This window comes from Crocuta crocuta, unplaced genomic scaffold (genome assembly GCF_008692635.1).
Source record: "Crocuta crocuta isolate KB4526 unplaced genomic scaffold, BGI_CrCroc_1.0 scaffold113, whole genome shotgun sequence".
NCBI lineage: Eukaryota > Metazoa > Chordata > Mammalia > Carnivora > Hyaenidae > Crocuta > Crocuta crocuta.
The window spans coordinates 15,036,908-15,049,407 of NW_027530368.1; positions in this window are offsets into that span (position 1 = coordinate 15,036,908).

Below are 12,500 nucleotides of genomic sequence, written 5' to 3' on the forward strand. Positions count from 1 at the left end.
GTCAATTCCACACTGCTTTTGATATTAATTAGCTAACTTAAACATGATCTACTGAAACTACTCCCCTGTGGATTAAGGCGTATTGTCTAAACAGGTCAACACTGAGATACTTAAGTGTGACAATTTAGATTGCATGATTAGCAAAATTAATTGTTTAAGGCACTGGCTTTTTCTCTCTCGATTTGCCAGCGGGTAAGGTCTTTACAATGTGCCCTGAGTTTCCCTAGGCCCAAATCTGAGGCATCCCACATTCTGTGATTCCCCCTCCCTACCCCCAATCCCCCTCCTTCTCCATCCTGTTACAGAAAATTCTAGTCTTTTGAGACCTAAATTAGTGTCAGCCTATTAATCAGCCAACAAAATATGTCAGAGGAAAATGAAGTTGCAAGCCCACCTCCCTCTACAGGCAGACTGCTTCGCTCTCTCTCACTGCAGTGTCTGGCAGTGGAGCTGGGACCTCAGGGCCACAGCCCAATTTAGGTCTCCTCTGTGTAGTGACAACCAGCACAGACCTCATTTTTTTCGAACGTTAATATTTAATTTAAAGCCACCTACCCTCAAGTTCTCAAAGATAAGTGTGCCGTTGACTCCACGGGAGTCTCTTTTGCCTTGGCAAGAGCCGCAGACCCTTGCCCCCCACCCCCAGCCCGTTTCAATATGGAAACCGTGCCACCTCCCTAATATAACATGAGGAACACTTTCTCTCGATTTGTTGTTAGCTTGTTTTCCTACAGTAGATAAGAGGGGAGACAATATCGGCATCCCACTTCAGAAGTCGAGATCTTTTTTAAATGGGTCTTTTGAAACCAGCTATCAAAGTGCAGTTTGTTTTACTCATTAACATCATCAAGAGAAGCAGAAGGATACACACTGAACAAATAAAAGAAGAGAGGGATTTTATTTTTGCCATGTGAAACATTAGAAAGCATACTGGTTTCCAGAAGCTGTAATTGATCGTCTTTTAGAAAATACCATGGGATTATTGAAGCTCTACACCAGCTAATGTGATGCAACTTTTGTTACAGATAATTCTTATATGGGGGACAACATTCTCACCCAGCAGGTGTGATGGTTTTACAAATGGAAGTCACAAGTGGTCATGTTAAGTTATTCGTATTATAACATATATTACACTCGAAAGAATTTCATTCCAGAACTCCCTATTTACAATGATTAGTGAGGACAAGTTATATTTTGGAGCCCTGGACCTTCTGCATGACAGTATCTGATAAGGGTGCCTCCCACTGGAACTGAGAATAGAGTAGTACATGAACATGAAAAGCAATGGCAGCACATGAAGCAAGAGAAACATTTGTTAAATCCTGAAATTTTGCAAATAGAAACAAAGAGAATTTGTAATGTTATTTCTGACTTATGCAACACTTTCCTGCCAGTTATATAAACTAAGCCTATAATATATACACATGATACAAGAATGGGTATATTGTACAGATCTGAATTACTTTTACATCTATTATATTTTCTACTTGTATTATATTTTCTTATTCAAGATCTTGTGATTTCCTTTTGGCTTTACCTTTCATTTCTTAGATTATTCTTTTAAAAAAGGAGCTGTTACCTTGCCAGACACAATATAAAAAATTCTTTCCATCTATATGCTTAAAAAAGAAAATAGTTTTTTTCCTTCAAAAATTAATTCCGAATAACTTGTAACTATTTGAATGGCATTAAACTCAAGTTCATGGTATATTTCTGGGTGGATGATTGATAAACTGTTCAGTTGACAAGTAATTTTTGGATAAATGCCAACAACAAATTCTGTTACTTATTGTGATCAAAGGAATAGGGAGTGCCAGGGATAAGAGCAAGTGACCAGAATGTGAAACATATGATTTTATATTTATCAAATCCATAAACAGCAAAACCATGAGTTATGAAAAAAATGAATTTACGGTTTGAAAATACTCGAACTCAAATCTTCACTTGTACAGCACAAAGAGAAAGCTGACTACCAGGTGGGACTCATTGGGAAAATATCAGTTGAAATAAAGTTATTCTCAGTTGGAAGCCACTATATACATAAAATGTGAAATATAAAATACTAAAAAATATATAAAAATAAAATAACCCTAAAGAGAAATGTGCAGAAATGAAGAAAACAACAAAGTTTTATTGAGCCATTAAAAAAAAAAAGACTTGAATAAATGGAGAGACATATTTCTCTTGAATTGGAAGACCCATCATTGTAAAAAATGCAAAATATTCATCGTTAACGAATTCACAGCTATACATAATTCATGGCCGTACATAATTCCAGTTAAAATTCAACTTTTTTGGTTTGGTCATTCTAATGATCATCTGTCAAATCTAAGTGAGAAGAATGGGCAAGAATAAATAAGAGTTTGGAAAGGGTATTGAGGAAGGAACTGACACTGTTAGTTATCAAAATGCATCACCAAACTACACCGGTGAAAGTCATTTGATACGGGTTCCTAAACACCAGTCAGATCAAGAAACAGAAGAGGAATCCCCATAAACAGAAGCAAATGTATACGACATGTTCACTGTCACGATGATGGGCATTTCTATCAGTGGGGAAAGAAGCACGATCCTGGGATCACCGGTAAACTACTTGGGGGAAAAATATGGGACACTTCTGTCACATTATATTAAAAAGAAAATTCATTACTGAAATAATCTTTCAACACATCCTTCATGAAGTGCTTCTGTATCCTGGGCACTAGTTCTACTTCCCAGGTTTGGAATAGCTGAAAAAGAAGAAGAAAGAGAAAAAGAGGGAGGAGGAGGAGGAGGAAAGGGGAAGAAAGAAGGAAGGATGGAGAGTCTTTGACTTATGTGAGTTCACATTCTGAGGCAGACGTTTTGGACAAGCCAGACAATCAACCCAAATAAACCAATTAACCAACAGCATTATTTTAGATAGCAATAAGTGCTTTGAGGAAAACTAACACAGAGTAACACGGACGGTTAGACCTACTTGAGACAGGATGGTCCGAGAGGGCTTTTCTGAGGAGCTGTTTGAAGATCTAGATAGACTGAAGGCATGAGCTATGTGGATTTGGGAGTAGAAACTTTCAGATAGAGGTGGCTGCAAGAGGAAAGGCCCTGAGGAAAGAGTTTGCTTGTGTGGCCAATACCTGCAAGGGGGTCAGTGCAATGGAATACAGAAGAGGGGTGGGAAATGGGGAAGCCTGGAGCCCGATCACACAGGGCCCATAGGTCATGGTGAGCAATTAGTACCGTATTTTGTTCTAAGCATGATGCAGCAGGGGAGTGATGTGATCTAATTTAAATTTTGAGAGAAAAGGGGCACCTGGGTGGCTCAGTCAGTTAAATGTTCAAGTTCAGCTCAGGTTATGATTTCATGGTGTGTGAGTTCAAGCCCCCAGTAGGGCTCTGTGCTGACAGCTAAGAGCCTGGAGCCTGCTTCGGATTCTCTCTGCCCCTCCCACACTTGCACTCTGTCTCTCTCTCTCCCTCTCCTAAAAATAAAATAAAACATTATTATCTTTTTTAATTTTGAGAGAATGACTATTTTGTGAGAAGTGGATTACATCAGAGGTCAGAGTAAAACCAAGGGGACCTGTCAGGAACTCTTGCCGTGGTCTAGGCGAACGTAGTGACTTGGCAATAAATAGAAATGGGTGTATTTAGGACACGTTCTGAAGGTAGAGCCAACAGGATTTGCTTATATGCTGTATGTGGGATACAAAAAAATTTTATCTGAAAGATGCAAGAAAAAAATAACTGAAATAATATCCTCGTATTCACAATATTTTACCAAAATGAAATCTTGGGACAGAATATGAAATAAAGAGAGGCTTTTTTGAGAAATAGGAAAAATAGTTCTTTCACTGGTGAAAGAGTCATGGATGATTCTATAAATCATGTATTCAGAATCTGAGAGGTAGGTAGACAATGATGTTACGGTTTTGTGGGAGCCACCGTTATCCATTTAATTTGTCCCCTCGTCTGATCTCTTTCTCCAATAGTAGAGGCTACTTGATGTGAATTCTAGTGAATTCACACTAGAAAGAAAAAATTAAATCCATAGTCCCCAAACCTCATTTCAATTTCTTTTCAGCCTCAGGAACCATCAGCTGCTTTGCTGGGGTTGTGGACTAGGTAACACAATTGATGATTTAAATTCCCACTCCTCTTTCCCTGCTCATTTTCCAGAGATGGGGCTATGTGTTATGAACTGGCCCAAGATTAAGCATCCAAATAAGAAATAAAGACGAGCTGTTGGCACATACTCACATGATAAATAATTATAGTTTTGGAGAATGATCAAACTTCTAACTGTAACACTAAAGTTTTGTCACGTGATTCCTAGAAATTTTTAAAGGAATTATGTTATATAATTCATGATAACAGTATGTAAATTTGGTTTTTTAAGTTTACTGATTCAATTATTTTTATTTGATGTAAAGTTGATACATAACGTTATTACATACAATCTCACCAAATTGCTATTAAAGAGACAAAAAGTAAAAACTGATCTTGAAAACTGAGCTAAAAATACTGAATTTGAATTAGTGCCCTTTATTTTCATACATATGCCTGTGTCCACATCCTCACATATTTCACAATTTCCCACAATAGCTAATTATTAGATGTGCGATTTATCTCCTTTTTGGCTTTTATCTAAGGTTTTACATAGCTTGTAATAATATGTCAACAAAACTGGTGATTGTACCTTGACTTGTAAAATAAAACTCATTTTAAGAGCACCATAAATCTAACAGAGCATGTCTGGTGTTCGGGTTGGTAGCAAATTGGATGTTAAACACTGGGGACAAACTGATCTTCTAATTCTGGTACTTGAGTAAGTACTAAAAGGAAAAAGAAGAGGAGAGAAAAATCGTTACCTGGAGTTGATAGTTTAACTGATCATGATCAATTTGAAGTGCTTATTGCTTAAGTAAATGACCTTTGGGGTGATTTCATTAGCTCCACATACTGCAAAAGGTTATATCTGAATTCAATGTTATGATTGAGTCTAAGCATATAAAATCTCAAAATAGTTTGAATGGTGTTTAAAAAAAAAACAGATTCTGAGACAAAGACTGGTCTATGAAACCCTGCTTGGTGCTGCTTCTCAATTGTTGGCTTTCTGTGTGAGTAAATATTTGAGAGAGGGATGGCAGTGCACTGATATCATCATCACTTTGAGGGTTGTGGTTAGGAAACGACTTTAAAGTTAGTGCTACTTCCAGCTTTTTAGTAAATATGATGTGCTCCTCCTGGATCTACTTTATTTGATGACATCTCTTTACCTTTATCGAATTGCAATGCCCTATAATGGTTTGGTTTGGATCACTCCTTCTTTCCCTCATAAAAGTCTACAAGGCATGGACTTATTATTTTATTAAATTAGGACATGTCTTGAATGCCTGTGGAAAGAATTTGACATGCTTCTTTGAGACACACCAGGCGGAAGAACCAAGAAAGGATGTTTGAAAAACAGATTAGGTATAGGTACTTTTATTCTTTACATGTTATTGGTAGATGAAATAGCGCTAAATGTTATCGCTAAATACCCCCAGATCAGGAATAATGAGGCTTGAGAAAAAAAATGTTAAGTTTATTAAAAGAAATGAAACTATATTTTTGCCCAAATGACCTTGAAACCAATCCCTAATGATTCATTTTTCTTGGCATGTCATTCCCTTCAGTCATCATTGCTCTTTGGGATATTTAAAAAAAAAAAAAATGCTAAGGTAGTACCTGTCTTTTATATTAGCCTATTTCATAATAAATCCTTTGCCTGAAGGATCAGAACCACTTTTGTATTCCTTTCTATTCTTTTAATTCCCCCCCCCCCCAACTTCTTCTCTCCTTCCACCACAGCCTTTTCACATGGGGGCCACTTCCCTCAAACCTCAGTCTCCACCTCTTCCTGGTCTCCCCTGGTGGTCAAGGACGGGATCTGTGGCCATGGACAAAGGGGAAGGACAGAAGAAACAATATGACCTCTTGGGGGGGCCTCTCCTCTCATCGTCCACCTCACTCTGGAATCCACATAAAGGACTTCAAACCAGACTCCACTGCCTGCTGGATATGTGACTGGATGTCATCACCTTGCATCTTTGAACCTCAGCTTTTTCACCAAATGAGACTCAAAACTCCTGTTCTACCTACCTTACAGGGCTGCTAAGAAGTCTTCTGAATTAAAAGAACCCAGTGAACCATTTGTTACTTTGAAAAGTTAAAAGATGGCTATTAAACATTTTATTTTAAAAGAAACAGAAGGATCAAGTGGAAAGGGTGAGAAGCAGAGACCTGGCTTTGAGTCTCCACAGTGCTACTTCCTGGTTGTGTGCTCCTGGGCACTCCACCCAACCTCCTTGTACATGTGCCAAAGGAGAAATAATATTAGTTCATCTCTCACCTATGGAAGGTGGTAATAATAGTATTTACCTCAGTTCCTTCACAAGGATTGAGAAAACGATTTCACGATTTCTTTGTGAAACACAAACAGAATATAGTCGTCATCAAACTGACTCTGTAGAAATTGTGTTCAATAGGTACGATCCTAGTTCTTGTTATATGAAATACAGGACACTCTCCCTTAGCGAAGAGCAATGATTCCTTAGAAACAAATAGTATATATAACCCTTCTCCTCAAATACTGGTAACCTTTTATGAATTACATTTATAAACTCAGCATTGCATAGCATGCATGTATGATTGTTAAATTAGTAAGTCGGTGGATTGATGGTATAGAGTAAGATAATTTTTAGGCCTTGCTGCTTGGTGGATATTGGATGATTTTAAAAAGAGAGTTAAAACTAAACCTGACATAAGGATACTGGCTACCCCAGGGGAAAAATATGAGTTGTGACTGGGGTGCTAGGTAGGGAAAGGGCATTCTAGGGTGTTGGGGATGTACTTTTCTTGACTAGAATGAGGGCTGCGTGGATGTTCACTTGAAAATAGTCATTAAAGCTGTGCTTTATGTTTTATATGCTTTTCCTGATTGTGATATAATTTGATATCATAAAATAACTTTTTAAAAATTGAAAAAGAAAAACGTAACCGACAATTTTGACAACTTTCCAAATTTATAGTGCTCCATGGGAAATAGGAGTTCAATATTCTGTTATACTTTTTCACTTACTTTAATGGCAAAAAAATGATTCATACTGAATTCTCCCATATATTGAAGGATATACAAATGAGAAGAAACACGGCCCTGCGTGTCAGTGTTATCCTGACACAAGACAAGTGGTAATCCGTATTTGCACATATCATCAGGCACTAACCCCTTCCTCAGAGCTGCTATTTCTATATGACTAAACATGCAGAATATGGGGTAATTAAGTCCTACATATTTGGAAGATGTAGGAAGATAAATAACTATTTTGGCCATGTCTTAGAATTTCGGACATGCTCTCTTCCCTTTCTTCCTTTAAAATATGTGATCCTCTTTCTGCTTCCACTTCTGCCCTAGGAAAGCCACCCAACACAGATGTTAAAATGATACTTTCTGGCTTATAATACACTAGGTATGATTCAGATTCTAGAGGTAGACCGCCTGAATTCAAATCTCACATACCTTTTTTTTTTTTTAAGTTTATTTATTTATTTTGAGAGAGAGACCGAGAGCACGAGCAGCGTTAAGGGCAGAGAGAGAAAGAGAGAGAAAGAAAGAGAGAGAAGTTCCCAAGCAGGCTCCATGCTCTGCACTAAACCTGATGTGGGGCTCCGTCTCACAATCGTCAGATCATGACCTGAGTCAAAATCAGGAGTCGGACACTTCACCGACTGAGACACCCAGGCACCCCCTCACGTGCCTTTTGTATTAGCTACGAGAATTTGTACAACTGTGCCTCCGTTTCTTCATCTGATAAATGGGTACAGTAGTAGTACTTATATCATAGGGCTGTTGTGGTTTAATACATGCAAAGCTCCTATGAGAGTGCCTCACACAAACACAGTAAATACTTAATCAGTACACTAGAAATGAAATCTTCCTTTTAGGTCTAGCGTTGCTTTTCTGAAGCCCAGGAATTCCTTCTTATTTAATCAAATTTCTCATGCCCTCCTCTGAACCATTTGCCTGCTTAGGAATAGATTTGCATTTTGTCTTTGTCCCTTACTATCTAAAGCAGACCTTACAACAGATTTTCCTTTCATGCTATAAAACCTAAAACATTTTTTGGTGGCTGGCTCATTAAAATATCATTTATTTTCTGATTTTGAAAGGACAGAGGCTTCTCAATCATCATCATCCCATTTCTGCCATCCCTCCTGCCTGGCTGCGTGATCCCACATTAAGTTGTAACATTCTCTCTCACCCACCAGCATCATGCCACGCAGACCAGTGATTTTTAAACCATGTTGAAAACATTAGCCATGTTTGTTTTCTGGTAGAAATGAAGAAAAGAGGAGACGGTGAGGTGAGAAAGTATCCCGGAATACCTAAGAATGTAATCATGGCTACAGTATTCACTCAGAGGATACAGATCATACCATTGCTAGGAGGAACCCAAGCAATTATACGAGCCCTCTGCTTCAGATAAGGACACTGAGTTTCAGACAGGCCACTGCCTTACCCAAAGCAGTCAGGAATAAATACAGAATAGATCCAGGTTTCACGCCTCTGGGCCAGCATTCTTTCTTTCTTCTATCTCATGACATCTCTCAGCCAAAGTGTCTAGGTTGTGATATCTCAGAGGAAAAGTAATTAATGAATAACTAGGCACACAGCTGAACAACAAAGGTAAATGGCTTTTATACATCAAGGCAAAATCGGGTAGAAATACCACTGCCTGCCATCTTCAGCTGTTCAGATAATTAATATTTTTAGAGTGCTTAAAACATAATCACATGCATTTAATAATTCCAACAACCCTGTGAGAAAACTTACTTTCTCTTGCCCAAAGTCACAGAGCAAGTAAGTAGTTAACTCCCAGGCTCAAGCTCAGACCTTCTTTAAACACTGACTTACATCCTTAAGCAAACCACTCAACAATTAACCGGGGCAGTATGAAGCGCGTGGTGTGGGAAAAGACAGAGATAAAAGACCGCACACTGGGTAAACACCTCCATAAAGTTAATGTAAGTGCAGTGACAGGGGCATGCATGGGATGCAATGAAAGCTGAGAGAAGAGAGTGAAAGAACTTTCTGCGAATATGCGCCAGAAGCAAAGTTTTAAAGAAAGAGAAAATAGTGGCCAGGCTGCAGGACAATGATAGCAGAGGGGCTAAAGAATGTGTGGTAACAATGATAATAGCTACTTTATATACAGCACTTGCTATTCTGTGTTTCACTGATTTCCACAGTTGTATATAGCAGATACTATCATATTTCCCTTTGCACTTGAGAAAAGCGAGGACCAGAGAGGTGAAGTCATTTGCCCAAGGTTACACAGAGCCTAAATTTCAACTTGGGCTCAGAATGCTTAATAACCTCTCCACATGCCACCACTCACATCATGTGAGAACACAAGAATAGTGCTTGTTCAAGGACAGGCCAGTTGTGTAAACCACAGAAACACAGAATACGAGTGAAGAAGTGTAATACATAATGACTAGCAGAACAGGCAGGAACCAGGCCTTAATCTGCATTTTTGCAAACATGCTATGGTGCTCGGTGCTCGGTGCTCGGTGCTTGGCTCCGTCCGGACAGTGATGGAATGCCTGCCACTGGAGAATATTTTCCATGGAAGAGGCATAATCAGATCTAGGACTAGAAGCATCTTTCTTGTTGAACACAGAGGTGGAAATAGAGACAGGAGACCACGCAGGGATCTCTTATGATAACATAGGCAATAGTAACAAATGAAGCTAAGATAGTGGTGTTGAATATGGATTCAACACATATTTAGGAGGTAATCTATACAAGACTTGGTGTCTGAAGGAAGGATCTCAATCCACACTCAAGTTTCGGTGTTTTTTGTTTGTTTGCTTTTGTTTGTGAAAAGTAGTATTTATTATCCACTTAGATATCAAAAATAGAAGGGAGTATGGATTCGGGCAATCATGTGGAAATGAGTTCAGCTTGGGACATGGTGATTTTGTGGTATTTTTGGTAAGAGAAACCAGAGACTTATCTGACAGTCAGTTGGGTACATAGGTTTGGTGCTCAAAAGAGATATAGGGTTCGAGTTGATGCGTGGTAGGAAGGTCTTGAATACAGATGAGAATAGCTGGGCAGTGGTTTTAGAGTCAGAGGAGAGCAGACCAAAGAGGGGACCCCAAGAAATGGCCATTTAAAGAGCTGGTAGAAGGAGAGGGAGGAGGAAACCCAGTAAATCCCAGTGTCAGTGGAATCTAAGGGAGAAGGAGCTTCAAAGACAGAGAACTGGTCCATAGTAACAAGCACTATAAAAAGGAAAAATAAGACAAAAGCAACCTGGAGATAATTGCTGACTTCACACTCATCCTCACATTTCTTCAAACCATTTGAGAGCCTAACACCACCCAGTAAAAAAGCAAATGGATCCCTTGATTGTTCAATTGGTTTATATGTGGACTGCTTCTTCAAGTGCAAGAGAAATTAAGGAGGAATAGGAACAGAAAGCACCGTACAATTTATTTGGCCACATTATAGACAGAAAACAATGTGGACCAACAAGCTGAATACGTATTAGAGTTATGGGTAATTGTGCTATGGAGACAAAGAAACAAGCAAGCAAGCGTAACTTCTGAAAGAGAAACATTGTATACAACAGGTATGAAAGAAGTGTATTGTCAGGTAGAGTTTAAGAAGTGGTCAGTAGCATCACACACAAGTTAGGTAACTAGTATAAGCTTCAGTTTTCTAATTAATTGTATATAATATTCTAGTTTCTTGACAGTATCATAAGGAAATAATAGCTAACATTTCTTGTGTATTTATCACCTGCAATATAAAATGCACTGTTCTATCTGATTTAGTCATCATATCTATTTTAGTCATTTTGTTGCTACCGTTATCCCCCTTTTCCTGATGAAGAAACCGAGGCAGAGAAGGATTCAGAAGCTTGTTCAGGAACACAAAGATAGTAAGTGGCAGATTTTTAACCTAGAAAGTCTTACTTAGCCTGGAGAATATACTTCTATAGCCCATGCTCTCCTGCCTCTAAATAAGCATCATTGTGGTTCCAGGGAGCACAAGTGTATGTTTCACGGAGGCAGAGGGATAGGATTTGGAACAACAGGATTTGGACACGCAGAGAGCATTCCTAACAAGGTTGCCGTCCACCAAGCCCTTCCTAAAGCCCAGCATATTAAAATTCCTATGGCTATAACACACCACATACCACACACACACACACACACACACACACACACACACACACATATATACACATAAATACTTCCATTATTATAGGTGTGTGTGTGTAAAATAAAGCAGGATTTTAAGAGCAAATATACTTGAGCGACTATGATGATGCTTCCCCTGCTTAAGTGAAAGCCACTTTGGTGGGAGTGAAGTTTAAATTCTCGGCCTTTTCCCCTGCTCAAAAGCGGACCACCTGTCAATCAGCAGGGAGACACCTTACCCAGGAGTGGAAAGGCAGTCACCTAACTGCTCCCGACCAATTTAGTTAGGGATTCGTTCTAACTCTTATTTGAAGTGCCTAGAAATTAATGTAATATTTCCTGTACTCATTTGCATTGCCTGCGGGCCGGACGCGCCCCCTGTGAGGGCCACCGAGTTAGGCAGGGAGCTGTATCCAGGGCAACTCAGCACCAAGTTAAAGCAGGAGGAGCCCTTGTAGAGTGGAGCTGACACTGGGATTAGGATCTGTTCTATGAGACCGTGCCAGGCTGATAAATTGAAGTGGCAATTTGGGATTTAACCAGATAGAGAAGTAAATGTATTAGAATGAGGAAAATCCAAGGAGAGCGAAGACTAGGGGAACCATACAAGTTGGCGAGTGAGGTTTTGTTTTGTTTTGATTTCTAAATTCAAGTCTCTCCTTTTGGCTTTGCATTTGAATCCTGAATTTGAGCATCTCTTCTGCTACTGCAAATATATTAGCGACGTGGATTGCCTTTGTTAGTCTAAATTGCTGTGTGTTTGCAAATACATTTCAAGAGAATGCCACTCAAGAGAAAGCTTCTCTTGGACCCAAATCACAGTGTCTATGAGTAACTCTTGACCTTGATGCATCTGTGCCCTGAATGTAATGAAAGTAGGTTCAGGAACAGTTGAAATCTTCCTAAACTATTCATCTCTTATTGATTCACTTGTTCTATTGTGAGCAGAGAGACACCTACATGCTAGTTTAAAATTGGGAGTTCCCAAGACTGTGATGAATGAAAGAGACATGGGATTCAGAAGTACGGAATTGTCTCAGCCAGGAATTGCTGGGAGCCTTATTATTCTGGCACACCCTAAACGGATTCATTAATTTATTTCTTTAGTCTACAGATCTCCCAAACATTTCTAGGATCACTATTTTTTTAAGCTTAATTACTTAGCAATTCTTCTAAGTGCTATATAAGGTTGAAGTAAATAAAAATGAGAATAAAATTTTTGAGAATTCAGATTAATTGGGGGTTGGTGGGGGTTGGGGATA